Below are 13,770 nucleotides of genomic sequence, written 5' to 3'. Positions count from 1 at the left end.
CTGTTTCTCATATGTAAAGTGGGGATAATAATAATAATACTTATTGTAAAGGGCATTTGTAACTATTAAATGCGTGAAGACATAGTGTTGAGCAGCATCCATGGCATGTAGTAGGTGCTGAACTAATGTTACCTATTGTTCTTATGGGAGGCCTTGTGACATGGTGTGGTTTTGTTCTCAGACTGGACATGGATCAGTGAAGGGTCCATCCATTTCTGATGCTTGGCTATACAGTCTGTGAGAAGCTCAGTGAGGTGGCATGGGTGAGCGAGACATCAGTGCAAAACATCTCCCCATGGAGGGTTTGCTCTGGCATTCCAGAGGTAGCTTGACCATGATCTGTGTGGGTGTGGCACTCTGGAGACTTCTCTGCTATACAGTGGGCCATAACTTCACCCTCTTGATCAAAGTCTCTAAGTTCAGGGATAGCAAGGAAGGCAAGGAAAGAGGTTCTGGTGGATTTGGTCCTCCCTGCCATAGGTAATCTATCTGAACCCTAGGGATAATGACTGCTCCCTATATCTGCTATTCCTGTGTCCTTTAGATTTTTCTTTTATGCCTTAGTTAATACCTCTTTACAGCTAGTATTTCTTTGACTTCTGTCTCCTGATTAGACTCTGACTGCTGAAACCAAGGTTTTTTTTTAATTCTTTTTTTTTTTTTTTATTTACTTATGATAGTCACAGAGAGAGAGAGAGGCAGAGACACAGGCAGAGGGAGAAGCAGGCTCCATGCACCGGGAGCCCGACGTGGGATTCGATCCTGGGTCTCCAGGATCGCGCCCTGGGCCAAAGGCAGGCGCTAAACCGCTGCGCCACCCAGGGATCCCGGCTGAAACCAAGGTTTAACTGAGATCTTCCAACTTCCAGCTTCTGCATCTGGACTGTATTCCTGCTTCCTCTGTGTACCTGTAATGCTTTGTTAACATCTGTTATGCGACTTCAGAGAAATAATAATATTGTTATTATTATTAATAATTGTTATAAATAGGGACGTCTGGGTGGCTCTGTGGTTGAGCATCTACCTTTGGTTCAGGGCATGATCCCCAGGGTCCTGGGATCGAGTCCTGCATGAGGCTCCCCACAGCAAACCTGAATAAAAAAACTTAGAGAAAAATAATTGTTATAAATATTGTTAATAATTAGTGTTTCTGCTGTTTTGTTATTTGTAATGCCTTTCTTAAACACTAGATGATGAGCTTAAGAGATAGAGCGTTTCTACTCGTGTTAGATTGGTTCTACTCCATCCTCGCCTCAGCACATAACACAGAGCTGCATTCATGATGATATCCTCCACAAATACATGTCAGTACAATAAGGAAGTGGTCTCAAAACACATGTATGTTGAAATGATCAAATTGGTAATAATCATGAAAACTAAGCATACCACTTCTAGTGCTGGGAAATAAATCCAATACTTAGCCATCCTTTTTTTTTTTTTTTAAGATTTTATTTATTTATTCATGAGAGGCACAGAGAGAGAGAGAGAGAGAGGCAGAGACACAGGCAGAGGGAGAAGCAGGCTCCATGCAGGCAGCCCAACGTGGGACTCTATCCCAGGACTCCAGGATCACGCCCTGGGCCAAAGGCGGGCGCTAAACCGCTGCGCCACCGGGCCTGCCCTACTTAGCCATCCTGACTTTGTATACAGCATATTGTGCCATGTCTTCTTTTAATAATACAGAAATCAAGGGACATTTGCACATATGAAATCCATCCTATGCTCAATTGAGAGCATGAAGTAAAATGTTGCCACCCGACCACTAGGATATGCCTGATTGCCCCCATGGATCATCTGACCCTAATTTCCAAATGCTCAGGAATAAATTTAATAAAGAAAGAAAAATCACTAACTAAATAAATGTTTCAAAGTACCTGTGAAGGAAAGGCAATTTGCTGACAAATGGACGGTGGGACCCCTATTGGCTTCCATAGTTTGGATTATGCCACATTTTCAGAGTCAGCGAATTTGTTTTTGGGAAATTTCCAGGTTTAATTGCAGAAGTAGAGTGATGACCCTGGCAAAATGAATGAGTCATTCCTTTTTTGTCAGAGGACTTCTAAACTTCAAATCTGAGACTCCTACAGTGTACGTCTTTACACCCACCCAACTACTTACTGAGGAGAAGGAGGTTTGAATACCTCTTCTTTGTTCAAAACATATTTTAAAAAATCAAATATAATGATTCTTTATGAGGTACCTTGATCATATTTAGAAACTATTGGTAGAAACATCAGTTTCTTAGAATTGAGCAATTGAGGATAGAGTATGATTTTGTTTGATTTATCCTGACTGATCTAACCCATCTTATTATTATATCCAACTATTCTCTGTAGCTTATATTTTGATTTCATATTTGGTTAACTTCATGCTCACAGAATGCATAAATTAACCTATGCATCTATACAGTAGGGACCCTTCATATCCATGGATCTAAATCGAAGAGTCAGCCACTGATTGACAAAGACATACTATAGGTGGATAAATATCTCTGATATTTACTCTCTACCCCATCCCCATTTTCACTATACTCATTGACTTTTTTTAGCTTCTTGGGGTTAGGGATTGCGTTGTAATCATCCATTATCAGCAACTAATATATACTCAGGTGATTTATCTCAGTCATTCTTTAATTATGAACTGATCTTAACAGCATGGGGCATCTTTCAGGTAAGAGAAAAAGGTGACAAGCCCTACAGCAACCAATTCACTTGTTTGCACATATCTTTATCGTTAATATAATAAACTGGCCTCGTAGGCCTCGTAAACTTTTTTCTAGATAAACCTGTAAAAATGTTATCAAGTTTTGAATAAGATAGGCTGTCACAAAGTGGGGATTTCCCACCGGGGTAACCAGAAACCTTCTTTGGAGGCATGCAGCTTTTTAAAACTCCACTTGTCGTGATGAGCACCGGGTGTTACATGGAGTGTTGAATTACTAAACCGTACGCTTGAAACTAATATGGACACTGTGTGTTAACTAACTGGAATTTAAATGAAAACTTTAAAAAATAAAAAAAATGATAGATAACATGAAAATAAAAAATAACATAAAAGACACAAAATGTTCTTTAGAGGAACATTTCTGTTCCTACAGTTACGACTTCATCTTCTTCTTGTCTTATTCTGCTTCAGAATATTTTTCTCCTGATATATTTTCCAAGTTGGACCTCATTTGTTATGTCCTGCCTATTTATCAATTCTCCACGGGCCTTAAAAGAATTATTATTTTGTCTTAGTCCTGATTGGTGTTTATAACACCTCCTTTTCACATATCATCAACAGCTGTTATTAATATTTGGCTTCTACTCACTCCTGGATCATTTGAGAGGACATCACATTTAAACAAACCTCACACCAATCTTTGCAGTCCCTCTGGTCTTACCCTGCTCACGTGAGATGATGTCATGTCATTTATCATTTTTCTTTGTCCTGAATGCCTTGCCAGTGCTAGAATCATAAAGCAATGCACATATGTAAACAAATGTAAACTCAAGACAGTAATGCTTCCTTGCATTATAATAATAAAAGCTTCTCTCCCCATTATCCACTCTCCCTTTCTCCTATTCTTGACACTATTAAAGCCTTTTTTTAAAGATTTTATTTATTTGAGAAAGAAAGAGCAGGGGGGAGCGCAGGGAGAGAGGGAGAATCAGGCTCACCCCCAAGCATGGAGCCTGAAATGCTTGGAGCCTGTCCATCCCGGGACCCTGGGATCATGTTCCCAGCCAAAGGCAGATGCCTAACTGACTGAGCCACCCAGGCACTGACACCATTAAATTCTTTTCTATTGATTTGAAAACTAAAAAATTCCCCAATCCTTAGTTATCTGAACAGACCCAGATTACTGACCATCAGAAATTCCGTTGTCATTGCTGTTGTCGTTGTTTTAAATTGCAGAATAATATGGCAGAAGGTTTTTCTTTGTTTTTTTCAAATAAGATTGAGGTTGGAAAAACTGGCCCATGAGTTTACGGATTATTGCCCTTGTTCTTTCTGAATACCAGAAATAAAATTGCCTCTATTTTTTTTTATAGTCTTCCAACATATCACCTTTCCTATTTTAGAAGACTTCAAAAGTAATTGCCAATGTTCCAGTAACTTCATTAGTTAATCCCTTAACACTCTAGCGAGTATGTCATCCAGAGCTACAGAAATGATACAGTTCAGTAATTGGAGAGGAAATCAGGGTCGGTATTCACAGTATCTTAGACTTTATTAGTATCATTTTGCTTTCTTTACTGTTTTCATAAAGTTCTAGTATTTTCTACTTTCTTTCAAGTCCTTTACACACATTTCCCATACTTTGATTTTCCTCCCAACGTGATATGTGTTCTCAGGCTTTCAACACTTTTTTGGACTTACACCTAACACCTCTCATTCTTTCACTAATTAAGTAAATAGTTTCACCTTTTCTGCCACTAACATGTTATCAGGAAAGAGATATTCTGATGTGTCAAGTTATCTTGAAAAAATTCTGCCCTTTTGGTCAATAGCATAGCTTCAATTTTCCCTGGATGAGACATGGAATGGATGCTTTATTTTCAGTATTAGACAATGCAAATATCAAGTGATTGTTCATGCAGTAACCTTTTTAGATATTACTCAAAAAGTTAGATTTCTTTGCTGGCATACTTTTCATTCTTAAAGGGACATCTATGAGTTATTTTCAGCACCATTTGAATAATAAAAAAACATACATTAGTTAAAACAGCATAAACTTATCTGGCTACTGATATTTGAACACATTTGAAAAATCATACTATTTTAATGTACACATATAAAATTATAACTGATGTACATATTAAGCACCTATAATCAGGGTCATTTGAAGGCACATACTTTAAAGGAGATGTGAATTCACTACAGACTAAAATATACCCTTAATATTCATCTTTAGAGTGACAATTTAAAACAAAGAATTTTTTTTGAAATATTTTGGTTGACTTTTCCCAGTATCCCAATTCTGTTTAAGCTCTAGAAAAAGAACTACTTATTCTTGGAAATCATCTGTTGATGATTTTAAATAATTTTTTTCCTTTGATGTAAAAGTAGTCTAAATGGAGTTGTTGGAACAACTAAGATAATAACTAGTTTTTAAAATAACTAGCACCTTTATTCAATAACTTAAACTAAAATATATGACATGAAAGCCATGACATGTCACTTAAAAGTGTGTAATCAGACTAAAAGCACCCATTCTCTAAGAGACATACACGTAGAATTCTAACTGTGAAGAATTTATGGATTTTCATGAACTTATTAAATACTTTCTAAAATTTTAGGTAACACTAATTTAAATTTATATGGCCTTGTGTTACAATCCTATAATTACTGTCTGTTCTTCCTTTTGAGAAACTGGAGCTAATTTCATTATGGGTTATTATTCCTAATCCCTTAAATCCCAATAGGAGTGAATTAAGTCATATAATACAGTAAAAATCAATCTCTGTTTATTCGTTGAAGATTGTTAATTTTATGATGAGTGGCTTTTATATCAAGTAACATTTTATTTTACAGAGAGATTTTGAAGATACAAAGATTTAAATTAAAGGAATATTTTCACCACTAATGGCAAGGAGTTGGGATGCTAGAAAAGTTTTATTTTAATTCTTAAACTTAATTTTTTAAAGCAGTTCTAAAGTTATAGTGAAATTTATTAAAAGTGCAGAGTTCCCATAATACAGAGTTCCGAACTTCTGCCCACTATTAATAACCCCCACCACAGTGATACATTTTGTTACAACCGATGAACCTACATTGACACATTCTACTTACCCAAAACCCATAATTTGTTGAGGGTTCCCTCTTGGTTTTGTACATTCTCTGGGTTTTGACAAATGTATAATGATATATTTCCACTAATATTATGGGATAGTTTCACTGCCCTAAAAATCCTCTGTGCTCTGCTTACTCTCAACCTTTTTTCCTTCTTAACCACTGCTAACCACTAAACTTTTTAATGTCTGTAGTTTTGCCTTTTCCAGAATATTCAATGATTGGAAGCATATAGTACGTAGTTTTTTCAGATTGTCTTCTTTTAGTTTGCAGTATGCATTTAAGTTTCTTCCACGTATTTTCATGGTTTAAGAGCTCATTTCTTTTTTTGTGCTGAATTTTAATCCAGTGTCTGAATGGGCCACAGTTTAGTTCTTCCTTCACCTACTGCTGTACATCGTGATTGCTTCACAGTTTGGCAATGATGAATAAAGCTGCCATAAATATCTATGTTTAAGTTTTATGTTTTCCATTCATTTAGGTAAATACCAAAGAACAAGACTTCTGGATCACATAGTAAAAGTAAGTAGAGTTTTGTAAGAAGCCACTAAATTGTCTTTCCAAGTGGCTGTACCGTTTTGCCTTCAATCATCATTGAATGACATTTCGTGTTGCTACACTCCCTCAACAGTATGTGGTTTTGTCAATGTTTTGGATTTTGACTGTTCTAATAGGTATCTATTAAATATGTGGTACCTCACTGTCATTTTGAATGATACATGTTGTTGTAGAATAACGTGTGCTGTTGGACATCTTTTTATATGCTTATTTTCCATTTGTATATCTTCCATGATAAAGTATCTATGCAAGTAGTTTGTCCAGCTTACAACCCTGAGATCAGGATCTGAGCTGAGACCAAGAGTCAGATGCTTAACCAACTGAGCCCCCGAAGTGCCCCTATTTTGTCCATTTTTAAAAAAAAAGATTTTATTTATTTATTCATGAGAGGCACAGAGAGAAAGAGAGGCAGAGACACAGGCAGAGGGAGAAGCAGGCTCCATGCAGGGAGCCTGACGTGGGACTCGATCCTGGGTCTCCAGGATGACACCCTGGGCCAAAGGCAGGTGCTAAACTGCTGAGCTACCCAGGGATCCCTATTTTGTCAATTTTTAACTGAGTTCTTTGTGTTCTCTTATTGTTGAGTTTAAAGATTTCTTTGTGGGGCGCCTGGGTGGCTCAGTTGGTTAAGTGGCTGTCTTTGGCTCAGGTCATGATCCCAGGGTCCTGGGATGCAGCCTCCTCTTGGACTCCCGGCTCAGTGGGAAGCCTGATTCTCCCTCTCCTCTCTGCTTGTGCTATCTCTGTCTCTCAAATAAATAAAACCATTTTTTAAAAAAGAATTCTTTGTATATTTTGGAGAATAGCCTTTATCAGAAGTGCCTTTTGCAAATAATTTCTCCCATTCTGAACCTTGCCTTTTCATTCACTTGTCATTGTCTTTCACAGAGCAGTTTTTTATTTTATTTTTTAAAGATTTATTTATTTTAGAGATAGAGTGCACATGAGTGGGGGAAGGGGTACAGGTAGGGGCAGAGGGAGAGAGAGAGGTAGAGAAGCAGACTGCCTGCTGAGCGTGGAACGTGCGGCAGGGCTGAATTTCACTGAGATCATGACTTGATCCAAAATCAAGAGATGTTCAACTGACTGAGCCACCTAGGAGCCCCTAGAGCAGTTTTTAATTTTAATAAAGTGCAGCTTATCAATTATTTCTTACATGGACCATGTCTTTGGTGTTTTATCTTAAAAGTCACTGCCATACCTAACATCACCTAGACGTTTTTATGTCAGATTACCTATGAGTTCTATAGTTTTACATTCTATCTTTGTGTCTCTGATCTATTCTGAGTTAAATTTTTGTGAACAATGTAAGGTCAGTATCTAGAATTTTTTTTTTTTTTTTTTTTTTTTTTAGCATGCAGATGAGCACTTGTTCCAGCATTCATTTATTGAAAACAGTCTTCTCCATTGTGTTTTCTTACTACTTCATCAGAAGCCAACTGACTATATTTATGTTATGGGTTATTTCTGTGTTCTCTATTCTACTGATCAATTTGTCTGTTCTTTACCAATACCATGCTGTCTTACTCTTGTATCTTGATAGTAATCTTAAAGTCAGTTAGTGTCAATTTTCTGACTTTGTTCTTGTTCATTATTATGATGGCCATCCTGAGCATTTTCCCTCTCCATTTAAACTCTCTAGTATCAAATTAACAATATCTACAAAATAACTTGCTGGGATTCAGATTGGGGTTGTACTAAATCTATAGATCAAGCTAGGAAGAACTAATTTCTTAATGACATTGAGTCTTTTTATCCCTGAATATGGAACATTTCTCCATTATTTAGTTCATTTTTAATGTTTTGCATCCTAGTTTTGTAGTGCTTCTCATATGGATCTTATACATAGTTTGTTAGATTTATAGCTAAATATTTAATTTTGGGGGGAGATGCTATTATAAATGGTTATGAATTTTTAACTTCAAATTCCACTTGTTCATTGCTAATATATAGTATAGAGATTGACTTTCGTATATCAATCTGTATTCTTAAAACTTGCTATAACTGTGTATTAGTTCTGGCAGTTTCTCTTTGCCACTTCTTTCACGTTTTCTTTACAGAAGTTAATGGCTCTGTGAACAAAGATGGTTTTATTTTCTTCCTTTCCAATCAATCAGTATGCCATTTATTTTCTTTTTTTTGTCTCATTGCATTACCTAAGAATTTCCAGTACAATGATGAAAAGCAGTGGTTACAGGAGCTTTCTTGCCTTGTTTTTAATCTTGCTGAGAAAGCTTTGAGTTTCTCAAATTAGGATATGGTGTTAACAGTAGGTTTCTTTTTTGTTGTTTTTGTTTGTTTTATAGATATTCTTTATCACATGTTTTCCTCTGGTTCTCTTTTGCTGAGAGATTTTTTTTTTTTTTTTTTTTTTTACCATGGATTGGTGTTAGGTTTTGTCAGATGCTTTTTCTACATCTATTGACATGATCCTATGACTTTTCTTTTTAAAACTGTTGATATAATGGGTTACATTAATCAATGTTACAATATTTAACCAGCCTGGTATAAATATCACAATTAAACCTGGTATAAATATCACTTGGTTATGGTATAAGATTTTTTTTATGTGTTATCGGGTTCAAATTGCTAAATTTTGAGGATTACATAGATGGAAGATTTTGGTTGGTAGTGTTTCTGTTATATCTCTGCCTGGCTTTATTATTAGGGTACTTCTTGCCTCACAGAATGAGTTCAATTGTATTTCCTCTGCTTTTTCTGAAAGATATTGTAGAAAATTGGAATAATTCTTCCATAAATGTTTGGTAGAATTATCAGCTGAACCTATCTGGGCCTGTTACTTTCTGTTTTTGAAAGGTTATTAATTTTTTATTCAATTTCTTTAATCATTATGGGCCTATTTAGATGGTCTTTCTTCTGGTATAAATTTTGGCAAATTGTGTCTTTCAAAGAATTGGTCCATTTCTCCTAGACTATCAAATTTGTGGGCTAATAGTTATTCATACCATTTCTTTATTATCATTTTAATGTCCCTGAGATCTATAGTGTTGTCTCCTTTTGTCACTTCTCATATCAGTAATTTGTGTCTTCTATTTTTTGCTATTTATTCTGGCCAGAGCTTATTAATTTTATTAATCTTTTCAAAGACTGAGATTTTAGTTTTATCAGGTTTCTTTTTTGCTTTTCTGTTTTCAATTTCATTGACTTCTGCTCTAATTTTATTTTTTTTCATCTGCTTAATTTAGATTTAAATTGTTCTTACTTTTGTAGTTTCTTAAAGTGGAAGTTTATTATTGATTTTATATCTTTCTTCTTCTCTAAAATTTGCATTCAGTGCTATACGATCCCCTCTAAGGACTACTTTTTTGCTGCATCTCACACATTTTGATAAATTTTATTTTCCTTTAGTTCAAAATATTTTTGGAGTTTCTCTTGTTGGGATGCCTGGGTGGCTCAGTGGTTGACCATCTCCCTTTGGCTCAGGGCATGATCCCCGGGTCCTGGGATCAAGTTCTGCATCAGGCTCCCTGCAGGGAGCCTGCTTCTCCTTCTGCCTGTGTCCCTTCCTCTCTCTGTGTCTCATGAATAAATAAAATCCTTAAAAAGAAGTTTCTCTTGCTATGTAATCCTTGACCATGTTTTATTTAGTAATATGTTGTTTAGAGTCACCTGCGTGGCTCAGATGGTTGAACTTCTGCCTTTTTGGCTCAGGTCATGATACCAGGGTGCTGGGATGGAGCCCTATGTAGGGCCCCCTCCTCAGCAGGGAGTCTGCTGCTCTCTCTCCCCTCCTTGTGCTTGCTCTTTCTCAATCTCTCTGTGAAATAAATAAATAAATAATCTTTTTTTATTTAAAGAAATATGTTATTTAATAATCAGGTATTTGGAGATTTTTTCCAGCTTTCTTTTTATTATTGATTTCTAGTTTAATTTCACTGTGGTCAAGAGCAGACATTGTATAGTTTTTTTTTTTACTATAAATGTGTTAAGGTGTGTTTCATGGTCCAGAATGTGATCTATCTTAGTTTCATATGAGCTTGAGAAGAATGCATATTCTGCATTTTTGGATAAAGTAGTTTCTAAACATGAACCATATTTTGCATATTGATGGAGCCATTGAGTTCAATTATGTCCTTACTAATTTTCTGCCTGCTGGACTGCCTGCTGGATGTTTCCATTTCTGATAGAAGGGAGCTACGGTCTCCAACTAGAATAGCAAATACATCTTATTCCCTTTGCAGATATATCTACCAAACTTGCTACTTTTTTTTTTTTTTTTTACTTTTTGCCCTTTTCCTTTGTTCTTTTTTATCTTTCACACATTTTTCTATTCTTTCTGGTTTTAAGTGAGTATTTTATATGATTGCATTTTCTTCCCCTTCTAGCATATCTATTATACTTTTCCCCTCTTACTTTTCTTACCATTGTCCTGGAATTTGCAATATAATTCTTACAGATAACCCTAGTCCACTTTCAGATAAAACTCTGCCACTTCTCAGGCAGTGCAAGTATTTGCAATTACAAAATATTTCTAATTCCTCTCTCACATCCCTTGTATCATTACTTCATTACACACAGAACTACATACAACCATATATAGATGCATATATTTGTGTGTATGTGTGCAAGGATACAAGGTAAATACTTCCTTACAATTATTTTAAACACATTATCATGTTAGGTAGATTAAGAATAATAAAATTGGTCGTTAGCTTACCTTTGCTTATTCATTCTCCAGTGTTCTTTCTTTCTTTATGTAGATCTGATTTTCTGACCTGAACAATTGTCCTCCTCCCTGAGGAATTTCTTTTAACATTTCTTCAAAGCAGGTCTACAGGGAACAAATTCCCTCAGTTTTCTAGTTTTCTCTATTGTCTGTCTCTATTGTCTGTCTAAAGTTGTTTTTTTGTTCTATTATATATATATTTGTATATATATATATTTTTAATGTGAATCTTTAAACACTCTGAAAACCCTAAACTCATCCTTTATTTCTGATGTTCTGCCAAGAAGACCTTGGTAATCACTTTCTAGAATGCACTTATTATAAAGGAATTCCAGATGGCACTTTAAAACATAATTTAATGTAAATACCAAATATTGCTCAACACTCAATTGAAAAACAAAAATGAAGATAATTATAATTAGACCTACTTATATGTGTTGAGCAATTATCCTGTGCTAATCTCTGTGCTGCTTCTTTATAAGATTATTTTATTGAAGGTAATAAAGCATAAAATGTACGTACTATTATTATCTGGCGAAGAACCTGAGATTTGTTTCCTTCCCTTGGAAACTAGAAGACTTAATTTTACTTCTGAAAAGACCTCATACAGATTGAACTAGGTGGTCTCCAGAACTTTGTAGAGATTCCAGGAGAGCAGGTGAAGTTAGTATTGGATTTTTCCTCACTAGTATGTAAAAAGCACTAGCTTTGTGCATAGTGCTGTGCCATGATGCTCTGGGAAATACAGCAACATGTAAGATCTTATCTTCCCTCAGGAATTTACATTAGAATGTAAATGTAGGAGAGACTCAACATGAACCTAAATATCTGTACTAGAATAAAATGTGGAAAAGGGACATTAAAAAAAAAAAAAAGAAAGAAAGATGGAGAGAGCATTCCCTGACTTGAGGGACTAGTGTAACGGGTATTGCAGAGATGAGGACAACTGAGCCAAGCTTTGAGGAAAGAAAAGCATTAGAGAAAGCAGAGTCATTCTAAATGAAGGCAATGATGAGAGCAAAAGCTTGAGGGAAAAACACAGCATGTCCATAGAGAACAGTAGTTTTCTTGTATTGGTTGGAATCTTAGATGCCTTATAGAAAATGATGACTGTGAAGGTACATCATTAGATTGGGGGAGTTTGATGGATGGCTTTGAATGCCAGGCTAAGCCATTTAAACCTAGTTTATTTGGCACTGGAGGACCACTGGAGGATTGCCAAAGTTTAGTAAAGATCCCCAAATCTGTAATGTTAGCCAAGACTTCACTGGCATCTCTTCTACAATACTGTATTTTGAAAAAACTAAGAGTGAGAGATGAATGAACATGCTCAGTATTGCCCATGGTAAGAGCAAGCAGACCTTAAACGGTAGGATGTACAGTTTTCTGTTTGCAGTTTTTAGGAGGTCTCTCAAAAGTCCACGACCTATAGTAAATTGTGGTTTTTATGAGGCACTGATCTTAATCACAGATAAGTAGTCTCTGGTAAGGAAACCAATCTCTCATCATTCTCACCTCAAAGCTGTAATTGTCCAATTTAGTTTTTGTAGCGGCTCAGAAAAGTGAGTATTATGGTTTCCATTTAGTAGCTGGGAATGTTTGCTATAGTAAAATGTGTGAATTTGGGTATCAAGGAGGATCTTGAGTTAAATCTCTAGTGACCGTAAGGAAATACTTTAATAAGTGGTGAGGTCTCATTACTATCCTTCAAACCTCTTTTGTTACAATTTCTCCTCCCTTGACCAATTGTTCCTTAAGAAAATTAACTACTGGGATGCCTGGGTGGCTCAGGGGTTGAACGTCCGCCTTCGGCTCAGGTCGTGTTCCCAGGGTCCTGGGATTGAGTCCCTTAATGATCTGCTTATGTCTCTGGGTCTCTCTGGGTCTCTCATGAATAAATAAATATTTTTTTAAAAGAAAGAAAGAAAATTAACTCCTCTGCAGTATGAATTGGGGTTGAATGCTGGCAGAAGAGGAGGAGAGCATTTAAAGCAGCCTGCTCCAGGGTGCCTGGATGGTTCAGTTGGTTCAGTCTCTGATTCTTGGTTTCCACTCAGGTCATGATCTCAGGATCCTGGAATGAAGCCCAGCATTACGCTCTGTGCTCAGTGGGAAGTCGGCTTGAAAATTCTATCCCTCTGCCCCTCCCCTAACCCATGCATGTGCATGTGCTCTCTCAATCTCTCTAAAATAATAAATCTTTTTAAAAAAATGAACAATAAAAAATAATAAATCAGCCTGCTCTGATAAACAGCTATGCATCTATTCATGCTGCCCACCCCCACCCCCTGAAATCCCTTTTCCATTGAATTCACAAAACCCACTCATTCATTAAATGAGACTTCCTCTATGTTTCCAGATCTGGCCCTTTTCTCCTAATAGTAACCTCCTAACCTCCTAATTATTCCTAAGTAGGTGAGTGTCTTTGTCATTGTTGCATGCTCAATGATTATTACAGTGCTGGCACATTATAGATACTTTCTTTCTTTTTGTCTTTCTTTTTTTTTTTATTTTTTGTTTGTTTGTTTGTTTATTGTGGGATTCTCCAAATCCAGACCTTGAAACAGAGATTCAAGTATGACTTTGGCTGCAGTAACTTCTTGCTATATATGGCTCATGAGTCAAGGGGAAACAAAAGAAAAATACTATTGGGACTTCAAGACAAAAAGCTTCTGCACAGCTAAGGAAACAATCAACAAAGCTAAAAGGCAACCTTCAGAATGAGAGAAGATATTGGCAAATGACAT

At 36.2% G+C, this 13,770-nt stretch overlaps 1 long non-coding RNA gene across 3 annotated transcripts in view; it reads left to right on the top strand.

Moving 5' to 3' along the window:
* The window catches only part of LOC102153165, a 56,493-nt gene extending 42,723 nt beyond the window's left edge, over positions 1-13,770 (top strand). Inside the window, exons 5-6 of one of the 3 annotated variants that reach the window (XR_005354949.1) lie at positions 6,260-6,300; positions 13,579-13,770. This is a non-coding gene — a long non-coding RNA (uncharacterized LOC102153165). Of the gene's footprint in view, positions 1-680; positions 1,059-6,259; positions 6,301-13,080; positions 13,139-13,578 lie in introns of those variants that run through there. The other 2 variants (XR_005354950.1, XR_005354951.1) reach the window with 2 other exon arrangements.

The sequence above is a fragment of the Canis lupus genome, chromosome 2 (assembly GCF_011100685.1).
Source record: "Canis lupus familiaris isolate Mischka breed German Shepherd chromosome 2, alternate assembly UU_Cfam_GSD_1.0, whole genome shotgun sequence".
In the NCBI taxonomy this organism is placed as follows: Eukaryota; Metazoa; Chordata; class Mammalia; order Carnivora; family Canidae; genus Canis; species Canis lupus.
Note: the sequence above shows the minus strand (reverse complement) of the source record. Positions and strands in the feature narration are given on the sequence as shown.